This window comes from Heterodontus francisci, chromosome 6, assembly GCF_036365525.1.
Source record: "Heterodontus francisci isolate sHetFra1 chromosome 6, sHetFra1.hap1, whole genome shotgun sequence".
Classification (NCBI taxonomy): domain Eukaryota; kingdom Metazoa; phylum Chordata; class Chondrichthyes; order Heterodontiformes; family Heterodontidae; genus Heterodontus; species Heterodontus francisci.
Window position 1 is genome coordinate 112,794,163 of NC_090376.1, and position 23,590 is coordinate 112,817,752.

The 23,590-nt window shown below is 42.5% G+C and overlaps 1 long non-coding RNA gene across 1 annotated transcript; it reads right to left on the reverse strand.

Moving 5' to 3' along the window:
- Positions 1-7,530: 7,530 nt before the first annotated feature.
- On the reverse strand, positions 7,531-22,603 carry LOC137371005 (uncharacterized). Its single transcript, XR_010975162.1, has 3 exons — positions 22,461-22,603; positions 15,754-15,850; positions 7,531-10,987 (listed from the first exon to the last, which is right to left on the reverse strand). It is a non-coding gene; the product is annotated as an uncharacterized lncRNA (long non-coding RNA).
- Positions 22,604-23,590: the final 987 nt, after the last annotated feature.

Sequence of the window (23,590 nt, forward strand, 5' to 3'; positions counted from 1 at the left end):
TGTAGGATGTCATCCAATTTCAGTTGATCCCAGAACACAAAATGATGGAAAATGGGCCAGGAAAGCTCGACATCAAGTTCCCACCCCAAAACCTTCTCTTCCTTCTTTACTGGAGGCTGGTAACAGCAGCCGTCACTTGCCTGCCCTGCAGCATGTAAATGGCAGTGGGAGGGTGAGGCTAATTCTTTTTACCAATGCTGTGCTTCTAGAACTGGGTCATTGCCCCTTCTGTTCCATTTCCTTTAATGAGTGCCCCTGGTGAAAGACACATTAAGCCATCCTTGTGTCAGACTACAGATACTGTAAAGCTGAAGGCCACAAGGGACATGAATCTGACTCTAGGACACTTTTCTTCACTTTTGTTTTAAGATTTTTAAAGATGAATTGTGCAGACCAAGCCTCATGAAGTTCTGGGGCTCCCTTTGGGCTTCAAGGTTGATCCTAGCGCCAGAAAGAAATAGGGCACCATGTTTTCTGGTCCTCTGCTTTTTACTTCCTATCCATCGCCAATCCTCTGGTCGGAGTACCTGTTAAAATAGTTCTTCTTCCAATAGGGAGGTCAATGAGGTAGGAGGACAGTTACACCCTCTTTTGCCTCATTACTAGGCCTGTCTTTGTTTCTGTCTATTGCACCTGTCAGTATACCACCTCACTCATAGACAACCAATTAACAGCTTTCGTTATGTCTTAACAATGTACTTAGAAAATCATAGTACAATCAGACAAAGTCAACATGGTTTTACAAAAGGGAAATTGTGTTTGACAAAATTATTAGAGTTTTTTGAGGATGTAACTAGTAGGGTAGATAAAGGGGAACAAGTAGATGTAGTATACTTGGACTTCCAAAAGGCATTCGATAAGGTGCTGCACAAGAGGTTAATACAAAAGACAAGGGCTCATGGAATTGGGGGTAATATATTAGCATGGATGGAGGATTGGTTAATGGACAGGAAGCAGAGAAACATAGAAACATAAAAACATCAAAAATAGGAGCAGGACTAGGCCATTCGGCCCTTTGAGCCTGCTCCACCATTCATTATGATCATGGCTGATCATCCAACTTAGTACCCTGTTCCCATTTTCTCCCCATACCCTTTGATTCCTTTAGACCCAAGAGCTATATCTAACTCCTTCTTGAAAACATACAATGTTTTGGCCTCAACTGCTTTCTGTGGTAGCGAATTCCACAGGCTCACCACTCTCCGGGTGAAGAAATTTCTCCTCATCTCAGTCCTGAAAGGTTTACCCCATATCCTTAGACTATGACCTCTGGTTCTGGACTCCCCCACCATCGGGAACAACCTTCCTGTATCTACCCTGTCCAGTCCTGTTAGAACTTTATAGGTTTCTATGGGGATAAACGGGGCATTTTCAAGTTGGCAAGCTTTAACCAGTGGATCAGTGCTGGGACCTAAACTATTTACAATCTATATTAATGACCAAGAATATCTACGTTTGCTGACAATACTAAGTTACGTGGGAATGTATGCTGTGAAGAGGGCATAAAGAAGCTGCAAAGAGATATAGACAGGTTAAGTGAGTGGGCAACAAGTTGGCAGATGAGTACAATGTGGGAAGTGTGAGGTTATTCACTTCAGTAGGAAGAATAGAAAAGCAGAATTTTTTTTAAAAGGCATGAAACTCTTAAATGTTGATGATCAGAGAGACTTAGAAGTACTTATACAAGGAACACAAAAAGTTAGCATCCAGGTTAGCAAGCAATTAGGAACACAAATGGCATTTTCACCTTTATTGAAAGACGATATTGTTAATGGTTATTGCAGTATAATGTATATAAGCTGTTGCTGGGTTGATTATGTTTATCGACCTTAAGCATCATGATGTGATGTCATAAGTCTGAACCTTGTGTTCCTCAGTGTTAATGTAGATGCCTTGGTGATAAGACCCCAGTGAATAAACTCTTGTTATTTTGACCCAAAGTCTACTATCTTTATTTGCTTTAACAGCACACTGACCAGTATAGTATTTTGTGGCAGTGGTAAAAACGACTTGCCTAGGGTAAAGACAGAAGGTATCGAAAATATCGAAGAGAAGCATGGTAAAGTCAATACCCTTACCAGAGAGTTATGAGCAAACGGCGAGGCCCAACTAGGACCAAGGTAGATTTGAAGATTCGACAGGTACCGTTCTGTGTCAGGTCCAGCAGCACAGCCAGACAGGGAGCTGATCAGTACTTTACTTTACGTCATGTGGGGCAGTGCGGATGACATTTTAACCATCTTGGGAATCAACAAAAAGGAAACCCCGTATGGTGAAGTAATAAAAACCTTGGAGGGATACACATACTTTAAGATCAGAAAGAATGTTATCATGGAAAGGGTGGAATTCAACCAACGCACCCAAAAAGTTGGTGAAAGTATCAATTCATTCATTAATGATCTATATAAAATAGCAGAGGATTGCAACAACCGGAGCTTGCAAGAAGAACTGATTCGGGACAGAATAGTAGTCTGGGTCATAGAAGAGGTGCTGTTAGCCCAGCTTCAATCAAAGAGAATCTGACTTTGCAAAAGGCCATTTTGTTGAGCAGACAGGCAGAGGTCAAAAAATGTAATTGACTACTAGTTCGGGGGGATTGGGGGAGTCCAACCTCAAAAATTCTAGAATCATTTGAGTCTGTGGAGAAGACAGAGAATAATGGCACCAGAAAGTCTAAAAGGTGGGAAAGACATCTACAGGCAGCAGCATTGAATTGCAGTAGGTGTGGCCGGGAGAAGCACCGGCAGGAATATTGTCCAGCCTGGGAAGCTGCATGTTTCTGGCGCAAGAAAATGGGGCACTTTCAGCAGGTCTGTCACAGTAAGAAACAAATGCTACAGACTAGCAAAAAATAAATGAAATTAAAGGAAAACAAATGATCAATACTCCCTTCCTTGGGGCAGTGCAAGAGAAAAATGAAGATTGCTGAGAAGCAGAGATAATAGGGGAGAAAAATAAAACCAACTTCAAGTTAGATGCAGGAGCAGCAGTTTTTGTCCTATGCAAAAAAACACCATGGATGAGGAAGGAAAGGCTTAGGAAAACCAACAAGAAATTATGTGGACGGCTGGGAGGAATTCAATTAAAGGTTATAGGAGAATTAAAAACAACCTTAACACACAGGAATAACACAATTCCAGAAACCTTATATGTTATAAAGAATCAAGCCTGTTCACTGCTCAGTAAGAAAGCTTGTTTAGCCTTACAGCTGTTATGCAGGGTGGAAAAGATCAAGGGACAAGAGAATCAGCTCAGCGATTTTAGAGTTGAATTCCCCAAATTATTTTAAGGCTTGGGAAAATTAAAATCAGAGTATCACATTACTCTCAATAGCGAGGCAAAACCTGTATGTTTGCTCACACTGAGAAAGGTCCCACATCCACTCTTGGAAAAGGTAAAGAAGGAAATCGATGCCATGCTAAACCAAAGAGTTACTTCTACAGCAACTGAACCCACTAGGTAGTGCTCTTAATGGTCCCAGTAAGGAAACCAAATGGGTCTACTAGGATTTGTGTGGACCTTACCCAACTCAATAAAGCTATAGAGAGAGAGATTCACCCTATGCCGTCAGTCGACGACAGGCTTGCCAAATTGGGACAAAGCTGCATATTCACTAAACTAGATGCAAATAGCGGATTTTGGCAGTTGCCTTTAGATGAAGAGTTTAAATTATTAACTACCTTTATTACACCCTTTGGAAAGTTCTGTTTCAACAGATTGTCATTCGGTATTGCATCAGCACCAGAGATATTCCAGTGGACAATGTCAACAATCCTGGAAGGCTTAGAAGGTATAATCTGCCACATGGATGATATTCTGATTCATGGAGCAAACCAAGAAGAGTATAGCACAAGGGTAAGACCTGTATTATACAGATTATAAGAAGCTGGTCTCACATTAAATGAGAAGTGTGTATTCTCACAGTCGACAGAGAGGTTCCGTGGCCACATAATTGATGGATCTGGCATCAAGGTAGATCTGCAGAAGACAAAGGCAATATAGGATTTTCCAGAGCTTAAGAACATAACAGATTTACAGCAATTCATCGGTATGGTTAACCAGGTAGAGAAATTCCTACCAAATTTAGCCACTATTAACAAGCCTTTATAACAACTGCTAAAGAGCAGCAATGCCTGGTACTGGGGAGACTTCCAGAAAAGTTCTATCAAGAAGATCAAGGAAATATTGACTTCATGAGAAGTATTGACCAAGGGCATTTAGGAATCACCAAGTGTAGAGCAAGAGCGAGAAACACGGTATGGTGGCTGGGTGTTTCCAAGCAGATCGAAGAGATGATTTCCAGGTGCATCACATGTGCTACCAGCAAACAAGACTCTAGAGAGCCACTGATGTCATCTTCATTTCTGTCCAGGCCATGGGAGCACCTGGGAATGGACCTGTTTGAACATAAAGGGAAGATTTTCTTTATTGTCATTGACTATTACTTCAGATGGGTTGAAGTCAAACCAATACATGGCCAACATTCTGAAACCATCATCAAATCATTAAAATAAATTTTTACCACACATGGCATTCCAGAGCTAGCGATCTCCAACAATGGTCCACAACTCATGAACAAAGACTTCAAAGATTTTACAGAAATGTATGGGTTTTCCCATAAACCCTGTTGCGGTCAAATAAGGAGGGACAAGAGGGGACCCTTTTGACCCCTCCTCACCTGATCATAACACAGATGACGGCAAAAGCAGAGAACCTGAATCATCCAGTAGTCCCAATACCCCAAACAAGTGAAAGAAGAAACGCTATGGCAGAGTCGTGAGAACCCCATACCATTACAGACCAGATGAATGAAGTCAGAGACTTGTGGCGGGGACAGAGTGGGGGGGAGATGTAGTATAATGTGCATAAGCTGTTGCAGGGTAAATTATGTATATAGACCTTAAGCATCATCACAGAATGTGATGTCATGGGTCTGAACCTTGTGTTGTTCAGTGTTAATAAGACCCCTGTAATAAACCCGTTACTTTTACCCAAATTCTACTATCTTCATTTGATATTAACGGCACACTGACCAGTAGAGTACAGTTATCTCTTTTCAGGTGTTCCCCCTCTCTCCTTTAAATCTGCTGTCATCAGCCCTCTCCTCAACCCTTGACCCCACCATCCTTGCAAACCACCATCCCATCTCCAACCCCTTTCCTCTCCAAAATCCTTGAAGGTGTTGTCACCTCCCAAATCCGTTCCCATCTTTCCCGGAACTCCATGTTTGAATCCTTCCAATCAGGTTTGTGTCCCTTCCACAGTACCAAAACAGCTCTTATCAAAGTCACAAATTGCATTCCATGTGACTGTAACAAAGGTAAACGTTCCCTGATCATTCTTCTCAACCTGTCTGCAGCCTTTGACACGGTTGACCACACCATCCTCCTCCAACGCTTCTTCGTTGTCATCCAGCCAGGTGGGTCTTCTCTCATGTAAAATAAAAGCAAAATACTGCGGATGCTGGAAATCTGAAATAAAAACAAGAAATTCTGGAGATACTCAGCAGGTCTGGCAGCATCTGTGGAAAGAGAAGCAGAGTTAACGTTTCGGGTCAGTGACCCTTCTTCGGTCTGCTCTCATCTGGTTCCATTCTTATCTATATAAACGTAGCCAGAGAATCACCTGCAATGGCTTCTCTTCCTGCTCCTGCACCTTTACCTCTGGTGTCCCACAAGAATCTATCCTTGGCCCCCTCTTATTTCTCATCTACAGGCTGTCCTTCAGTGACATCATCTGAAAGCATAGTTTTCACATGGATGATGACAACACCCAACTCTACTTCACCACCACCTCTCTAAACTCCTCCACTGTTACTAAGCTATCAGACTGCTTATCTGACATCCAGTACTGGATGAGCAGAAATTTCCTCCAATTAAATATTCAGAAGTCTGAACCATTGTTTTCAGTTACCGCTCCAAACTCCATTCCCTAGCTACTGTCTCCATCCCTCTCACTGACAAGAGGTAAAACCAGTCTGTTCGCAACCTTGGTGTCACACTTGACCCCGGGACCTCGGCCACATATCTGTGCTATCACTAAGACCGTCCATTTCCACTTCTGTAACGTTGCCCGACTTCGCCCTGTCTCAGTTCAAATGCTGCTGAAACCCTCATTCATGCCTTCATTACCTCTAGAGTTGACTATTCTAATGCACTCTTGGCTGGTTTCCCACATTCTACCCTTCATAAACTTGAGGACATCCAAACCCTGCTGCCTGTGTCTTAACTCACACCAAGTCCCGTTCACCTATCACTGTGCTCAGTGACCTACATTGGCTTACGGTCAAGCAACATCTTGATTTTAAAATTCTCATATTTGTTTTCAAATCCCTCAATGGCCTTACCCCTCCCTATCTCTTTAATCTCCTCCAGCTCCACCACCCTGCAAGATATCTGCACTCCTCTAATTCTGGCCTCTTGAGCATCCCCGATTTTAGTTGCTCAACCATTGGTGGCCCTGTCTTCAGTTGCCTGGGCCCCAAGCTCTGGAATACATTCCCTACAGTTCTCCACCTCGCTACCTCGCTTTCCACCTTTAAGACATTCATAAAACCTATATCTTTGAACAAGCTTTTGATCATCTGAATTAATGGGCCGGATTTTGAAAGGGATGCAGGGTCAGGACCCAATGTAGACACAATTTAACAATGTCGTCTCTGGAACTTGATGCCTCCCCGACAGTCAATAATTTTTAATGAGAAGGCTGGGGGAAGGGAATGACGGAGCCGCTGACCTCCAATTAAAGGACCATTAAGCTCCTTTAGGAGCTTGTTGAGGAGGGGTCCCCACCACAATTTTCAAAAAGCAATTGGGTTAGCCTGATCTGTCTGGTACATGATTGTGAACAGCTGTTGAGCTTTCAGCGGGCAGGGGAATAACTTTTTTGTTTCAGGAAGAAATTTTTTCAGCCTACATGGATCTTGGGCCGAGCCCAGCACTGAGCACTTTTTTTTCATTATGGAATTGCTGCCTCACCTGTCCATTCTGCTGTCTCTCTGAGGAGCAGCCTGCTCTCCTCGGCAAGTCGGCCTCAGGCCACATCATGGCTGATGCTTGCCTTTGCCTCTGCTGCCAGGCAGGCAGCTCCTGCCTCCTGCAGATGCTCGGTACCACTAACTGGGCATCAAGCTCGCCTCCTGCCCAATTAGGGCAATACTATTTGAAGATCGCATGGAGAGCAATGCAGCTGAGGTGCAGGGTCAGGACCTGGAAATCATCTGGGCATCAGTTTCCTGACCCTGTTTTGGAACCAAGACCAATATCTCCTTATATGGCTCAATGTCATATTTTGTTTTATAACGCTCCTGTGGGATGTTTTATTATGTAAAATATGCTATATAAATATAAGTTGTCGTTAGTTGCTTTGTTGTTTGTTCATTCATTTGCTTGTTATTGATGTTGATTGGAGTGCAAGAATAAGGAGGTCTTGCTACAATTGTACAGGTTTTGGTGAGACCACACCTGGAGAACCATGCAAAATTTTATTCACCATATCTAAGGAAGGATATACTTGCCTTGGAGGTGTTACAGCAAAGGTTCAACAGATTGGTTCCTGGGATGAGAAGATTGTCCTATGATGAGAGGCTGACTAAATTGGACCTATACTGTTTGAAGTTTATAAGAATGAGAAGGGATCTCATTGAAAAATACAAGATTCTGAAGGGGCTTGACAGGGTAGACGCTGAGAGGTTGTTCCCCCTGGCTGGGGAATCTAGAACACGAGGGCACAGTGTCAGGATAAGGGGTTGATCATTTAGGACTGTGGGGGGAAATTTCTTCACTCAATAGGTTGTAAATTTTTGGAATTCTCTACCCCAGGAAGTTGTGGATGCTCCATTGTTGAGTTTATTTAAGACTGAGATCAATAGAATTTTGATCTTTCAGAGAATCAAGGGATATGGGGAATGGGCAGGAAAGTGGAGTTGAGGTAGAAGATCAGCCATGATCATATTGAATAATGAAGCAGGCTTGTGGGGCTGAGTGATCTACTCTTGCTCCTATTTCTTATGTTCTTAGGTTCTTAATGCTGAATGGGCAGGGAATCCTGTGGCAGGCAAAAGTTAAGGTAAAGGTTTGCAGATGTGCAGGTTTGGGATTGCACTTGATTGATTTTGGCACTGTGCCAGCCCTATGCTGTGTGTTAGTTGAGTAGGTGGTGCAGTTCTGCATCTGGCTCTCTGCTGGCCCAGACCCTGTGAAAACACTTTCCCATGGCCATTTCTATGTGGGTGCAACAATATCTACAAATATGGTTTGTGGTTACTTGGCCATCAGGCTTTTCTGTTTGATGATCACCTTGGCATCATATAAGGTTTGGCATGCTGCAATTGGGGTGCTTCAAAAGAACCATATACCACAATATTTAGTCAGGCCTTCATGTGCATCTACGCCACCAAGCCTGCTGTCACATCTTACCCTGCAAATTGAAATGTCCACCTACACAAATCATCTGCCAGCTGGTCACTTATTTACGCAGGAGTAGATGAGCACAGAAAACCTCTCGGGCATTACAATCCTTCTGTCATTCTTGGCAGGAACCTCCACTTCTTCCTAGGCCCTCACATCACAGGGATTCCCATTGATCATTAAATGGTACAGAAGGAAAACAAATAAATAATAAAGCCTTGCATCCATCCAGGTTTCCTCCTCTTCATTGTTCATATAGCATGAATAAAGAAGGATTCGTAACAGGGCTCCCATTTTCCCAAGCGAGTAGGTTGCATTCAAAAATATTCTCCTACAAAATTAACAATCTATACTTCTAGCATACAGAATAGAAAATGGTACTGACATCATTTTCTCCACATTATAATTCTCTCATAAATTCTCTCATACTTCTGGAATCCATAAATGCACAACATGGGCATGGATACCATGTCACTGTCTCCTAACTATTTGCCTCCTCCATTATGCCCTGTTTGTTCCTGTTCATGGAACATACCAGAGATAAACTTCAGTGGAGCTATTCAATGTGTGTAAAATCACAGGTTGGTGAGCACACAAGTGGAAAACCCCACCCATTGATGAGAAAGAGGTTTATTCTTTATCCCAGGGCACAGTAAATCCTAGATAGCTTATTACTCTGAGCTAATACCACCTCCAAGACAAACCATGCATCAAGATTCAAGCTGCATTTGATTTACTTCCAATTAATCTTGTTTGGTGTGGGGGGGTGGATTTTTAACCTGCCAGGGTGAGCAGGCGTCTGTGCATACAACAGGTTAAAAGAGCAAAAAATGCCGGCTTATCGGGAAGCTGGCAGGAACCTGCGAGCTTGCGCATTTAACTGGAGCATATTCGGTAGTGCATGGGGTGCACCTCCATGGGACAGGCAGGTCTTAGATTTAAATATGGTAAAAGGCAATTGAGTGGTGTTTTAATCCTGGATTCTGCCTTTAACTGTCTGCACACGAGTTTCCCAGGCTTCCTGGAATTTTCCAGGTAAAACAAGGGGAGAGGACAGTGGGGATTGACAGGGCTGAGCAATTGATAGGCTAGGAACTCTTTACTAAATACTAAGCAATGACAGCTGCTTCTTTGCCAAAGTGAAAGGCTTTTTCTCACAGGACTTGTTCTGAGAGTGTGCTTTCACTGCTTTGGAGGTGATTTCCAAGCCTTCCACGTCATTTTTGCTACAATGGGGTTTTTGTGCCTTTGATCTGCACTTCCCAGCTGCCAGCCTTCTCAGCAGCATGGGAGCTGCTTATGCAGCTCTGCCTTGCATCTCTGCTGAGAAACAAGATGGGCAGAAGCAACATCAGATGCAGCAGCAGCAGGAACAGCAGCACCTACCTCTCCACAGGACAGAGGGAACGAACACATTCAGCTCACAGGAGGCAATAGCCCCAATACCAGGCATGCAGACAGAGGTGTGGCTTTCTGGACATGACTGAGCACCATTGGTTGAAGAGGCTAAAACTTTCCCATCAGATGGTTGCATACATTTGCAGCCCTCTGGAAGAAGACCTCCTGTCAAGTAGACCAGGTAAGCTCATGGCAGTCAAGGTCATGACAACCCTGAATTTCTTTACCGCTGGCTCCTTCCAGGGATCTGCTGGTGACATCTGTAGAATCTCACAATCTGCTGCATACAACTGCATCTTCCACGTGATGATGCCATGTTGTTCAGGGCTGCCTCTTACGTTCTCTTCATTGCTGATGAAGCCAGTTGGAATGAGAGGGCCCTCGGATTTGTTGCTCTGGCCTGAGTCCCACAGGTACAGGGCATCACAGATTGCACACATATGGCAATCAATGTGGCTTAGTGACAGGAAACAGAGAGCAGTGGTGAACGGTTATTTTTTGGACTGGAGGAAAGTATATAATGGGGCTTTCCAGGTGTTGGTATTAGAACCACTGCTTTTCTTGGTACATATTAATGAGCTAGACTTGGGTTTATAGGGCACAACTTCAAAATTTGCAGATGACACAAAACTTTGAAGTATTATGTACTGTGATGAGGATAGAATTCAAGAGGATAGAGACAAGCTGGTGGAATGGGCAGACAAGCGGCAGATGGAATTTAATGCAGCAAAGTGAAAAGCTAATATACTTTGGTAGAAAGAACAAGGAGAGGCAATATAAAATAAAGGGCACAATTCTAATGGGAGTGCAGGAACAGAGGGTCCTGGGGGTATATGTGCACAATTTGTTGAAGGTGGCAGAGCAGGTTGAGAAAATGGTTAATAAGGCATACAGGATCCTTGGCTTTATAAATAGAGGCATAGAGTACAAAAGCAAGGAAGTTATGGTGAACCGTTATAAAACACTGGTTCAGCCTCAACTGATATGTTGTGTCCAGTTCTGGGCACCACACTTAAGGAATGATGTGAAGGCATGGAGACAGTTTATCCCTATATACTCTGTTTAGACCCTCCCAATGTTGCTTGAAGTCCTCACTGAATGTTGCTTGAAATCCTCACATCCGTCCGATGGGGAAAAGGTTCTTCCACGTAAAACAGTCTTCATCAGTTGGTGATGCTTTCCTTCGTCAGAAAATGTCAACAATTAATGACTTGCAAACACTTTCAATAGAATCAATCTGACTTTAGAGCTTTTGCAGGATAAAAGATTGTCACAGTCTAACTTCCCTTTCTTCAATATAAATTACCAGAGATCTCTGTTTTGGCTTGACTTTTTTTAGAATTTTGAGAGACTAAATAAACAGACTAAAATCCTATTCCTTCAGTTTAAATGGTTGAGCGCTTTTTCTTCAGGTGCCAACACCAGCTGTGCTCTGTCTGCTAGAATAAACTGTCTTCAACTAAACGCCAGTTCAAAACTGAATTGTAACAGATGAATCGCAAGAGACTCACTCCCAGTGGCTATATCTATGGTAACGAGAATACACCCTTTTAACCTCATCACAGTACATAATACTTCAAAGTCTCCAAATGGCTGTTTCTAAGGCAATGAAAATGCACCTTCCTATAACTCCTGAGGCTTGCTGGTTCTTAAAGCAATACTGATCCCTTGCAAGCCTTAAAGGCAAACCGCATATTCCGAAAAAAAACTATAGGACCATGACAGTATGGAACTCTCATTTGCATCATGTCCAGAAAGTGTGTCACATCCAGAAAGTGTCTCATTGCATCCACCACTGTGTTCACAGAGTGTTGTTTTGTGTCCAACAATGCCAACAATTGGGTGGCACAGTGGCGCAGTGGTTAGCACTGCACCCTCACAGCTCCAGCAACCCGGGTTTGGTTCTGGGTACCACCTGTGCAGAGTTTGTAAGTTCTCCCTGTGACCGCGTGGATTTCTGCTGCATGCTCAGATTTCCTCCCACAGCCAAAGACTTGCAGGTTGATAGGTAAATTGCCCCTAGTGTAGGTAGGTGGTAGGAGAATGGTGGGGATGTGGTAGAGAATATGGGATTAATGTAGGATTAGTATAAATGGGTGGTTGTTGGTCAGCACAGACTCAGTGGGCCAAAGGGCCTGTTTCAGTGCTGTATCTCTCTGTCTCTCTCTTGCATTGTGCTCAGAAAGTGGTGCATTTTGCCCAGAGAGTGTTGTATTGCACTCAGGAAATGTTGTATTGAATTCAGAGGGTATTGCATTGCACTCAGAAAGAGTTGCATTGCGCCAGAGGGAGTTGTTTTGTGCCTGGAAAAGTAAGAACATTAGAAATAGGAGTAGGCGTAGGCCATACAATCCCTCAAGCCTACTCCGCCATTCAGTCAGATCATGGATGAATATGGCTGAAAGTGTTGCATTATATACAGAAGGTATTCCTGGAATGGATTTGTAGATTGGAACCACAGGCGCGATAAATGATCTGGTTGAAAGTTGAAGAGTAATAATTCCTAGTGTGCAGCTGCATATTTCCAGGAAATGGTGAAAATGTTTAAGACAGTTCATATAAGAGCAGTGCTCAAGGAGCAGAATACATTTTTTATAAGCAATGCCACAGGAGACCAACAATCATTTCCTGCCACACTTACTTTTGTTACAACCAGGTGAGAAAGGTGTCCAGGGGTCCCTCTCAGCCTTCACCTGGTCTTACCGTAACAGGGTTTAATTTTAAACACACCATGTTTTTAGCTCCCCCAGGTGAATCCTTGTTCACTGCTTTCCAATTATAAGGCAAAGAAATCAGCACAAACAGATTTTCTTAGGTTTAAAGAAGGAAAGTTGAAATTTATTAACATGAATTAAATCTAATTCGGTTGGCGCCTACAAATACATGACGCGCCCACACTAGCATGCATACGAGTTACACACATGCAAATAGAGACAGAAAAGAACTGAAGGAAAAAAATAAAGTGGAAAAGTTTGAGGCAATGTCAGAAGAGTTTATGTTACGGTTCTTCGAGCTCACTGTAGAATCTTTGATTGTCAGTAGATACTGCTTTTCGTTGGGGCCTAGTATTCTTCTTAAACCTTGTTCACTGTAGGAGACTTTTCTCTCTTGGTTTTCATTTGTCTTCAGTGGATTCAGAGGCTTGTAGGAAAGAGATGGGAGTAGACAGGAGAGATCTTCTCAGTTCAGGAGCAAACAAATTTTTTTGTTCAAACTGTTTGTACAATTCAGAAAACCCCAGGTTGCCAAGCAGGTTAGTCATGTGACTAACTGCTCTGACCATGTCTTGGATTGTATCACCTTAGCAGTCTCTCGAATGCTTCTCTTACACACTGTGATTTGAATGTGTCAGGGAATGGTCATTTGTCCTTCCAAGCACTGTGTTGATATGCAAATGTCTTTTCCAGCCACGACTGATCTGTTTAACAAGTCCCTTCTTCACTCCAGTAGCAGTTTAATCTCAATATTCATGACAAAATTAATGTGTCACATTCTTGGCAGGTGGGGGCCAAGTATGACACTTTCTAGAACACTTTTTCTGTCACATGTACTCAACACACTTTCCCTATCCCATTCTGCGAGCAATGCCAAGGGGGATCTGGTAGCCTTACAATATAGGTCATTGTGTATTGCATGGTATAACATTCCTGTCATAAGAAAACAGCCTATCATTCCACTGACTGTGAGCAACTTCACAGGAGACCTGTCTATAATAATAAAACATGTACTGAATATAAAGACTGGAATAGAAGCATGAACTGAGGATGTTTAAATAATGATCAGAAGCACCATTATTCTATCTTTAATATATGGGGTAGGTTTTTCGGGTAAATTAAATTCTCCAGTCCTTTCCTGTTCCATCAGCTTGAACATTGGACAAGTTTGATGTAGTAGAAGGATTCACAGTCTAACAGAGGACACCACATGAATTCTCCTTGCAGAGACTCCACTTAATGCCTCAATCATCTAAGTACTAATCATTCAAAAATAGTGATGTAGGAATGGGGTTACAGTTACAGTAATTCAGTGAGGCACAGCTGTAGTGATAAGCCACGAATGGTGGACCATCTGCTCCATTGCCTAATCCTGAGTCCTGCAGTGCTACTGGCCTCATCAAATACAATAATGATAACAAAGCATATGTGGTCTTCTGACAGGAACGAGTGTGAAAATATGATACAATGGGAATACAAGAGAATAATGAGAATGCAATAAAATGTTGCCAGGGCTTGAGAACTGCAGCTATGAGGAAAGATTGGATATGCTAGGGTTATTTTCCTTAGAACAGAGGAGGCTGAGGGGTGACTTAATTGAGCTGTACAAATTTATGAGTGGCCTAGATAGAGTAGACAGGAAGGACCTGCTTCCCTTACCAGAGAGGTCAATTACCAGGGGGCACAGATTTAAGGTGATTGGTCGAAGGATTAGATGGGACATGAGGAAAAATCTTTTCACCCAGAGGGTGGTGGGTGTCTGGAATTCACTGCCTGGATTGGTCGTGGAGGCAGAAATACTCAACTCATTTGAAAGGTACCTGGACCTGTACCTGAAGTTCTGTAACCTGCAAAGCTATGGGCCAGGTGCTGGAAGGTGGGATTAGAATGGGCGGCTAGTTTTTTCAGCCAGTGCAGACACCATGGGTTGAATGGCCTCTTTCTGTGCCGTAACGTAACTTTTCTAATGAGATGAATATTAATTAAAAGTTTAATTTTCCATTTTCTCAAGTGATAGATAAGTAGGCATAATGTAGATTTGTGTATATTGACCATTTACTAAAGTTGTTCAGTCCAAGCAAACGTTGAAATCAATAGGATTAACCAAGTGATGAGATCCATCTTGAGGACATTTAATTCCCGATTAAAAAGAGGTCATTTTAAGTGTATAATTAATCAGTAAAGCTGAATTTGAAATATTTCATGCAATTTTGGGCATTGATTCTCTGGAAAAAATTTAAAGGATGATTTGTCAACTCAGACGCTGAGCTCAGGTAAAAGGTTCAGAATACTGAATGCCTATTCAACAGATTTTCAATTTTTAGAATGCGGAACCAAGGTAAAGCTGAGACCCATAGTGCAGGGACCACGAAAGTTGAAGAAAAGTGAGGATATCTGATAGGCTAGATTCTCCACCCATCGACTGTGAATGATCAGTTAATGTACCTCTTTCAGGTGCACATATATTAGATTTTTATTCTAAAGGTGAAGCAGAAGAAGGAGGGATAGACAGTAAAAAAAGGAATTACGGCCATCGAACATACGTACATACGAACATACAAATTAGGAGCAGGAGTAGGCCACTTGACCCCTCAAGCCCGCTCTGCGATTCAACAAGATCATGGCTGATCTGATTGTAACCTTGGCTCCAGATTTCTGCCTACCTCCGATAACCTTTCACCCACTTGCTGATCAAGAATCTATCTACCCCGACTTCAAATATTTAAAGACTCTGCTTCCACCGCCTTTTGAGGAAGAGGGTTCCAAAGACTCCCGACCCTCTGAAAGAAAAAAATTCTTCTTATCTCTGTCTTAAATGGGCAACCACTTATTTTTAAACAGTGACCCCTAGTTCTAGATTCTCCCACAAGGGGAAACAGCCTTTCCACATCCACCCTGTCAAGATCCCTTAGGATCTTATGTGTTTCAATCAAGTCGCCCCTTACTCTTCTAAACTCCAGCGGATACAAGACTAGCCTGTCCAACCTTTCATTATAAGACAACCCGCCCATTCCTGGTATTAGTCTAGTAAACCTTCTCTAAACTGCTTCCAATGCATTTACGCCCTTCCTTAAATAAGGACACCAATACTGTACAAAGTATTCCAGATGTGGTCGCACCAATGCCCTGTATAACTGAAGCATAACCTCCCTAATTTTGTATTCAATTCCTCTCACAATAAACAATAACATTCTATTAGCTTTCCTAATTACTTGCTGAACCTGCATACTAACCTTTTGTGATTCATGCAGTAGGACACCCAGATCCCTCTGCATCTCAGAGCTCTTCAATCTCTCACCATTTAGATAATATGCTTCTTTTTTATTCTTCCTGCCAAAATAAACAGTTTCACATTTTCCCAAATTATACTCCATTTGCCAGGTCTTTGTCCACTCACTTAACCTATCTATAGTCCTTTGTAGCCTCCTTATGTCCTCTTCACAATTTCCTTTCCTACCTATCTTTCTGTCATTAGCAAATTTAGCAACCATACCTTCGGTCCCTTCATCCAAGTCATTTATATAAATTGTAAAAAGTTGAGGCCCCAGCACTGATACCTGCGGCACACCACTCGTTACATGTTGACAACCAGAAAATGACCCATTTATGCCTACTCTCTGTTTCCTGTAAGCTAGCCAATCTTCTATCCATGCCAATATGTTACCCCTACACCATGAGCTTTTATTTTCTGCAATAACCTTTGATATGGCACCTTATCAAATGTCTTCTGGAAATCTAAGTACAGTGCATCCATTGGTTCCCCTTCATCCACAACACATTTTACTTTTTCAAAGAATTCCAATAAATTGGTTAAACACGATTTCCCTTTCACAAAACCATGTTGATTCTGCCTGATTACCTTGAATTTTTCGAAATGCCCTGCTATAACGTCTTTCATTATAGCTTCTAATATTTTCCCTAAGACAGATGTTAAGCTAACTGGCCTGTAGTTTCCTGCTTTCTGTCTCCCTCCCTTTTTGAATAAAGGAGTTATATTCACTATTTTCAAATCTAATGGAACCTTTCCCGAATCAAGGAAATTTTGGAAAATTAAAACCAACCCATCAACTATCTCACTAGCCACTTCTTTTAGGACCCGAGGATGAAGTCCATCAGGAGCAGGGACTTGTCAGCCCGCAGTTCCAATTATTTGCTCTGTACCATTTCCCTGGTGATAGTAATTTTCTTGAGTTCCTCCCTCCCTTCCATTTCCTAATTTACAGCTATTTCTGGGATGTTACTTGTCGACTCTATAATGAAGACAAATGCAAAATGCCTGTTCAATTTATCTGCCATCTCCTTATTTTCCCTTATTAATTCCCCAGATTCACTTACTATGGGACCAATGCTCACTTTGTAAACTTCTTTTTTTTAAATATCTATAGAAACTCTTATTATGTTTTTATATTTCTTGCTAGCTTTCTCTCATATTTGAATTTTTCCCTCCTTATCAATCTTTTAGTCATTCTTTGCTGTTCTTTATATTCTGTCCAATCTTCTGACCTACCACCCATCTTTATGCAATTATATGCCTTTTCTTTAAGTTTGATACTATCTTTAAATGTTTTAGTTAACCATGGATGGTGGGTTCTCCCCTTGGAATTTTTCTTTCTCGATGGAACATATCTATTCTGTGTATTCTGAAATATCCCTTAAACTGTCTGCTACTGCATCTCTATTGACCTATCATCACTGCCAGTTCATTTTAGCTAGCTCTGCTTTCATTTCCTCATAATTGCCCTTATTTAAGTTTAAAATACTCGTCTGGGACCCATTCTTTTTTCCCTCAAACTGAATGTAAAATTCAGTCATATTATGGTCACTGCTACCTAGGGATGCCTTCATTATGAGGTCATTAATTAATCCCAGAGCTCCATGATATTCTTGAGGTACTTAGCAATATCTAAAAGCCCCTCATACTATTGCTGTAGCGTTATACCAAGTTGTTTCACTTCACACTGTTGCTGCACCGGTGCAAATGCCTTCAATCGTGTTTTTGAGATTTGGAAAAAGAGCTACTTTAAATGTTGAGTTTAGTGTATTTATGTATGTTAGAAAGAGGTGTGAGAGAACAAATAATTAAGATGCTAATGAGCTAGATTTGATATTGTTTCCCCAAAGACTGTAAGGCTTGTCAATTATGGAGTTATTGGTCTCAGGCACTCAACAGAAGGTCTATCAGGTTTTTTTTTTCTGGCTTGAACAAGAGATGAAACAGCGATAATCAGAATCAGGGTGTTTTTTGAAACAGGATGCTGCACAGCTAATCAAGCTGAAATAGAAAGCTCTAAGCCAAGGAGGCCCATAAGAAGGAATAGTTAGAAATTAGTTTAAGTGAAGCATGATTACCCAATGATGTAGGGAATTATAGAATACTCATTATTTTATACTAATATGCAGACATGTGCTGTTTGAACGAAATTAATCTGATCATTATTGTTGCTCTGTGAAATAAAGCAATTTCATCTCACCAAATGTTTGCTCAGTCCACCTTAGGAGACACTGGAGAAGTGCACGTGCAAATGACATGAATATATGGTTCTAGTCACAAGGTGATCCAACTGTTTTACCCCCAAGTTACCTTATTGTTCAAGTGGATTTTTTAAAATTCTTTCATGGAATGTGGGCATCACTGGCAAGCTCAGCATTTGTTACCCATCCCTAATTGCCCTTGACATCTGAGTGGCTATTTCAGAGGGCAGTTAAGAGTCAACAATATTGCTGTGGCATGGAGTCACATGTAGGCCAGACTAGTTAAGGACGGCAGATTTCCTTCCCTGAAGGGCATTAGTAAACCAGATGGGTTTTTATGACAATTGATGATAGTTTCATGACACCATGATTGAGACTAGCTTTTAATTCCAAATTTTTATTAATTAATTGAATTCAAATTCCAACAACCACCATGGTGGGATTTGAACCCCTGTCCCCAGGGCATTAATTGAGGCCTCTGGATTACTAGTCCAGTGACATTACCATTATGCCACCGTCTCCCCCATATAGGGCAATATGAGCCAACCCTCACAAAAGTAAGATGCTTATACCACTTATGGGAGCAATTGATGCCACTGAGTCCAATAAGGTATCTATAGCAGATCACAATTTGTAACAGCACTTAATTTACAATCCATAGTCCTGATGTCCTTACCCTATCTGAGCACACCAATCTGAACCAACCTATGAGACCTACCGCATAGGTATTGGCCAAAAACAAAAGCCAGAAGACTTCCAATCTTATTCCTTAGCCTAATAACACAATGGAAGGAAAAGACTTAGAGCTAAATATTTGGCTGCACCCATTTTCAGGCACGAGGGTCACGATTCGTGATCGTCCCGTGCCTGGTTCCATTGAGGCAGGCAGCGGCAGCATGTGAACTTTATGCTGCCTCCTCATTAGAATGATTGTAGTGTGCATCTGAGTGCAATCCATGCTCCCAGCTGGCTACACTTTCTATAGGGGGTCTAACAGTGCGCAAGGTTCGTATGTGTTCCAGTTAGCCTGCAGCTCTGTAAGGATATAGATTACTGCTGCACAGTTTTGACCAAATTTCATGTACAGCATGCTCCACAAGGTCGAAAGATTTTTTTAAATAAAATAAAATACTGAATGCTGCAAGCTATTTTACACTGATCAGGAAGGTCCTGGGCAGGAACAAACCATTGAACCATGACGAGAAACAAGTACTCTCCAGGCCATACTGATAAGAGGAACTGGAACCAACTCTCACTGGAATGTGAAAGTTAGTTAGTATGTATAAGACATAAGGACTGTTGGGTTGGATAGCCATTACGAATACCCCTCATTAACAGATCTGACGAACAGATCTGAGCATAAACAACTGAAAACAGGTAAACATGAACAATGTCTCCGACGCATCTGCTCTGATGATGCAATCTTCCGTGACAGTGCTTCTATACGCCTTCCTTTTTCCTCAACCAAGGATTCCCCCCAAACCCCACCCCCCTCCCACCCACTGTGGGCCCTCAACCGTATCCGGCCCATTTCCTGCAATTCTGCCCTCACCCCTTCCCCTCCCTCCCAGAACCCCAACAGGGTTCCCCTTGTTCCGCGACCGGTGGGCACCGCAGGGGCTGGAGTGCATCATCGATGCCGAGAATGGCATTTTAATTTGAGTTTTTGGTTTATTTATCTCTTTTTAATAAAGTCATTTTGAAATGTATATAAAGGGTGTCTGGGGAATAAAGGCCCCCTCGACATAACATAAAAAAGGGGTTAGGTACAGAGCAGAGCTCCCTCTACACTGTCCCATCAAACACTCCCAGGACAGGTACAGCATGGGGCTGTACGCATCTTCCCCTCCCCTCCCCTGTCAACATTCTGAAGGGATCGTTCCCTCCGCGACACCCTGGTCCACTCCTCCATTACCCCCAACACCTCATTCCCTTCCTTCGGCACCTTCCCATGAAATCGCAGGAGGTGTAATACTTGCCCTTTTACCTCTTCTCTCCTCACTATCCAAGGCCCCAAACACTCCTTTCAGGTGAAGCAGCGATTTACTTGTACTTCTTTCAATTTAGCATACTGCATTCACTGCCCACAATGCAGTCTCCTCTACATTGGGGAGACCAAATGCAGATTGGGTGACCGCTTTGCGGAACACCTTCGCTCAGTCCGAAAACATGACCCCGAGCTTCCTGTCACTTGCCATTTCAACACACCCCCCTGCTCTCATGCCCACATCTCTGTCCTGGGCCTGCTGCAGTGTTCCAATGAACATCAACGCAAGCTCAAGGAACAGCAACTCATTTACCGATTAGGCACACTACAGCCTGCCGGACTGAACATTGAGTTCAATAATTTCACGGCATGACTGGCCCCCCTTTTTATTTTTAGTTTTATTTTTTATTTTTATTTTATTTTAGTTTGTTTCATCATTCATTTTTTTTAAAACCATGTTTGTGCTTTTGGCCAGAGCTGTTCAGTTAACACCCTCTCTGCACTAACGCTTTGTCTTTCCCTACATTATTCACACATCTTTGCTCCATGACCTTTTGGTCAGTTATTTTCTGTGACCCTCTGTCCTATCAACACCTTCCCTTTTGTTATCTCTTGCCCCACACCTGCTTTATTTGCTTAAAACCTATGATATTTCTAACCTCTGCCAGTTCTGATGGAAGGTCACTGACCAAAAACATTAACTCTGCTTCTCTCTCCACAGATGCTGCCAGACCTGCTGAGTATTTCCAGTATTTTTTGTTTTTATTTCAGATTTCCAGCATCTGCAGTATTTTGCTTTTATAAACATGAATAATGAAGCCCCTGGAAGTTATTTTGAAGACCAGAGATAGGATGCTTTGAGGAAGTTGTTAACTGATCATAGGATTGGCATTGGAGGAAATATGGGAAGAAGGTGTAAAGGCCTGATTGATCAAGGACTGAAGGCATGTGAGAACACTTTAGAAACTCACGGCGGGTAGATAATACTATGGTGGGCTTTTGCCCCATGGTTTAGACAAAGAAATTAACTTTCTGTTGGGCATTTTGTATTAAGGGGATCTTTTATAGAACAATAAGTTCCTGTTAATATAACACCCAGGTCCACCCCTAGAAGAGGTATAAAAGGTATTTTTAAAAAGATAGGAAAACTGCTGTGGTCAAAGTCAACTTGGTCTGTTGCCAGCTAAAGGACTATGTCAAGTCACTGCTGAACTGACCACTTACTGTGTTAGTCTGTATGAGCTTTTTGCTTATAGTCATTTGAGCTTATAGCTAAGGGATATATCTATGCATGCTTCTGTGTAATCTGGGATTACTTTATGACAGCACTATCAGATACTTACTTGTAATTCCTTGCTGATTTTTAAGTAAAGGAAACTTTTAGATGGTAATGATCCCATAGAATAGGCTGAACAGTGGATACAGGAATCCACATGCCGGCCTAAAATAAGTAAGGCAGTTTGGTTAATGGCGTATAAGTGGCAGTATAAGAATGACCAGAAAGACAAAGTATTGTGTCATGATAGGTCCCCACCTGCTAATAATGACGCACATTGATTTTGTCACGAACATTGATTTTAAACTGTTACTGGAGTAAGTGGAGGACTTGTCGAACAGATCAGCCGTGGCTGGAAAAGGTATTTGCATATTAACAGATGGTGTTTGGAAGGACAAAACAGCCCTTCCCTGACATTCAACCCACAATGGATTTTTGATCACCAGAAGTTGGAGGTGGGGGAGCTCACATTGCTAAGGTGGACAAATACACAAACGGACATGGTCAAACCAGCTAGTCACATGATTGACCTGCTGGGCAAACTGAGTTTTTTGAATTTGTACAAATGGCTTGGGCAAAAAGCTGTTGCTCCTGAACTGAGAAGATATCGCTCCTGTCTGCTCCCATCTCTTTCTCACAAGCCTTTGAGTCCACTGAAGACACATGAACCCCAAGAGAGAAAAGTCTCCTACAGTGAACAAGATTTAAGAAGAATACGGGGGCCCAGCAAAAAGCTAGATCTACCTACAATCAAAGACGCTACAGTGAACTCGAAGAACCGTAACAAAAACTCTTCAGATATTACCTCAAACTTTTCCACTTTATTTTCCTTTTGCTCTTTTCTGTCTCTACTTGCATGTATGTATCACGTATGCACGCTGGCGTGGGCACGTCGTGTATCCATAGGCGTTAACTGAATTAGAGTTTAGGTTTAAGTTTAATAAATTTCAACTTCTCTTCATTAAACCTAAGAAAGCCTGTTTGTGCTGGTTTCTTTACCTTATGATAGGAAAGCGGTGAACAAGGATTCACCGAGGGGGAGCTAAAAACACGGTGTGTTTAAAATTAAACCCTGTTACAGTAAGATTAGGTGAAGGCTGATCTTACTTACCTGAGGACCGGAGTGGCAGCAGGTGGACCTGGGAGGAATCACATCCTGAGCAGGACCTGAAAAGCAGAGAGCGGGGCTCGAGGCCCTTACTTACCTGGTGACCGGAGTGGCGGTGGGCGGACTTGGAAGGAATCGCATCCTGAGCGGAACCTGAAGAAAAAGAGAGCGGGGCTCGAGGCTCTTAATTACCTGAGGACCGAAGCGGCGCACGCTCTCTCGCTCTCTCTCTGTGTTTCACGCCCTGAGACTCAAAAGAGGAAAAAAACGACTTACAGTGACATCACGGGAAATCTGCAAGGTGATTGGTTGGGTAAGTAATAGCTATTAGTACATTTAAATAACTTAAAAAAAGAAGGCAAATGATTTTTTTTGGAAAAAAAAGCCTCAAGTGATAAGGTGAGTACGACTAAAGTGTGTTTTCTTAAATTAATGTAATTTATTAAGGACTTTAGATTGTAGTGGATAGTGTTTGGAGTAGAACAAGGCTCCTAGTGTAATTAGTATTTTTTAAAGCGAGTAACTAATTAATAGTCATGGCAGGAGAGCTCGCACCTGTGATATGCTCCTCCTGCGATATGTGGGAAATCAGGGACGCTTCCAGTGTCCCTGACGACCATGTGTGCAGGAAGTGTATCCATATGCAGCTATTGGCTACCTGCATTACAGAGCTGGAACTGTGGGTGGACTCACTGTGGAGCATCCGCGATGCTGAGAACATCGTGGATAGCAAGTTTAGCGAGGTGGTCACAGCACAGGTAATGGCTGCACAGGCAGAAAAGGGATGGGTGACCACCAAGTGGTGTAGTAGGTGCAGGCAGGTAGCGCAGGAGTCCCCTGTGGCCATCCCCCTCTCAAACAGATATACCATTTTGGATACTGTTGGGGGAGGATGGCCTCCCAGGGGAAATCAGCAACAGCCAAATTTGTGGCACCGCGGATGGCTCTGCTGCACATGAGGGGGGAAAAGACAGCCATAGTGACAGGAGATTCAATTGTAAGGGGAACAGACAGGTTTTTCTGTGGCCGCAAATGAGACTCCAGGATGGTATGTTGCCTCCCTGGTGCTAGGGTCAAGGATGTCTCGGAGCGACTGCAGGACATTCTGAAGGGGGAGCTTGAACAGCCAATGGTCGTGGTACATGTTGATACCAACGACATAGGTAGAAAAAGGGTGAGTTCCTGCAAGATGAATTTGAGGAGTTAGGAGCTAAATTAAAAAGCAGG